Consider the following 2,500-nt stretch of genomic DNA (forward strand, 5'->3'; position numbering starts at 1 on the left):
ATATATATATATTATATATATATATATACAGAGAGAGAGAGGAGAGAGAGAGAGAGAGAGAGAGAGAGACTTGCTGCCTATTATATAGAGAGCTTACACAAGATTTGAAAGGGAAAAATATATCCAAAATTAAGCATGATATATTTTAGAATAACTAACTTTGTCATGTGTGATTCAAGTGACTTTAGTTTATGAGCAATTGTTAAAAAAAAAAAAAAAAAAAAAAAAAAAAACATCACTCCTGTAGGCTACAGTATATTTCTAAATAGGGTTACACGTGGTTATATATATGTATCCATGCAAGTATGGAGTCAACTGACCTAGCAATCCCAGAGAGAGAGAGAGAGAGAGAGAGAGAGAGAGAGAGAGAGAGAGAGAGAGAGAGAGAGGAGAGAGAGAGAGAGAGAATTGTATCCTCTTATTAGTCGAACAAAAAGAAATAGAAAAAAAAGTTTAATTATGACCTGCTGTAAAGTGTCGGATTGTTGTCATCTCCTAATTGAGGCAAATAAGTGTTGTGGCATTACGAGACTAAATGACCGACCGTGGAATATCAATAATTACTCCTAAAATTACGCAGCCTCGCGCTACCCCAAGGGAGATCTGGACATCGGCTCACCAGGCAATAAGATGACAAGGTTCGGGCACCCTCTTGTTGTCGGTATAGGGCTATTAGAAGTCTTGGTCAGCAGTTAGAAGCCTTAGCCAATTATTTGAAACATTTTCCCAACAGCTATAAACCTTAGTCAACCTCAAGCGGCACTCTTATACGGTCAAAATTTATGCTCAATATTTTCAACAGCTATATTTGTTTACGTCGTTGTAAAAGGAAGAACTCTCGACGGTATAAGATTCTGTGCAGTTAGAATATTGTGTAAATTCTTTTTATTAATATGATCGCCCTTCGATTTGTTTTCAACATCATCAATGCGCTTAAAAAATTATTAGAATCCATGGCTAGCCCCTAGAAAAACTGTTACAAACTTTGCCAAGGGTTAAGTAATAAGAATCCTCAGTAAACAGTAAAAAAAAAAAAAAAACCTTAGCCATCTAACAGGTAAATAGATCAACCATTAGTGAGGCCTTGACAAAACAACTAAATGAATCTAGCAACTATTTCAGACCTTCGTCCACTTCTCAGGAAATCTGTATGCAAGAAAGCAAGACTGATTATTATTCAACCGTGAAATGGAGAATACTGTTCAGAATATTAGATATTCTCCCAGGTGTTTAGCAGGTAATGCCAAAGGGTGCGAGATTATCCGCCCTGCTAGCTTTACCCTTCTGGTGTGTGACGTGAATGCCCAAAAGGAGAAGGCAGTTGATGAAGGCGCCTATCCTGAAGTAATGGAATTCTTTCGTTAGTTGGCTTAGTCTGTTACAGGAGATTATATACGTTAGAGATCAGGATACGTGACTTGGAATTAAAGAATAAACAACCACATTGTTTAATAAGTGTATTTCATGAATAAACATAAAGTTTTTTTCTATTTGGACGGTAGATCTCTTCAGCTGAAGAACTGCACCACTCAGGAAGACAAAAGCTTCTTCACATATTAACACATCAAATATTATCCTAAGGACAGTGTTGTTGTTGAGTTTTATGTCCGCCATAGTGTACTACGTGTACTGTAAATCATACACAGCAGACTCCTTTGTTACCTTCAGAACAAAAGTTATAAAGGATTTTTTTTTTTTTGCTTTCATTAAGAAATATACATTTACAATTTTTGCATTTTATAATATTGTATAGCCTATATATCATAATATATTTACATGAATAATTTTTTGTCAACATTTATTCACAATTGCACCTTTTACTATTCATCGAAATGTTTCAAAATTACAAACATATTGACTTATGAATGCTTTTTAAGAGAAGTTTTAAACCTTATTTTATCTACACTAAAAGTATTTACCATTCTACTTTTTATAAAGAAATTAGTACATTTTGAACTACAGGTTCCGTTCCCAAGTCTTATTCTCCGTACGGTAAAAAAAAAAGATATTCTTGAGGTCACCAGATACGAGTGACCTTCTCAAACCGTCAGGGTCACTGAAGACTGTAATTTGCGTTCGAATTGACTTGGTAGGCGAAGCGAGTTCGAGATGTGACTGTAATGAAAATAGTGATGATCGAATCAATTGGTGTGAACCTTTTTCCTTCATGTGGGGAATTGGAGTGTTCGGGGTGTACTTCCAAGATTCTCTCTCTCTCTCTCTCTCTCTCTCTCTCTCTCTCTCTCTCTCTCTCTCTCTCTCTCTCTCTCTCTCTCTCTCATACGATATTTTGACAGCAATCGTAGATCTATCTTTAATGTGGTATTAAGGATTGAAACAACAACTGCAAATTAACTTAGAACTCTCTCTCTCTCTCTCTCTCTCTCTCTCTCTCTCTCTCTCCTCTCCTCTCTCTCTCTCTCTCCTCTCTCTCCTCTCTCTCTCTCTGCTCGAATATCATCAACGTCACATCTCCAAGACATGTCCCGCTATACCCCAT

At 36.4% G+C, this 2,500-nt stretch overlaps 1 protein-coding gene across 1 annotated transcript in view; it reads right to left on the bottom strand.

Moving 5' to 3' along the window:
* Bub3 (mitotic checkpoint protein Bub3) overlaps positions 1 to 2,500 on the bottom strand; it is a 164,267-nt gene that overhangs the window by 32,139 nt on the left and 129,628 nt on the right. The window lies entirely within an intron of this gene.

The sequence above is a fragment of the Palaemon carinicauda genome, chromosome 9, assembly GCF_036898095.1.
Source record: "Palaemon carinicauda isolate YSFRI2023 chromosome 9, ASM3689809v2, whole genome shotgun sequence".
Taxonomy (NCBI): Eukaryota; Metazoa; Arthropoda; class Malacostraca; order Decapoda; family Palaemonidae; genus Palaemon; species Palaemon carinicauda.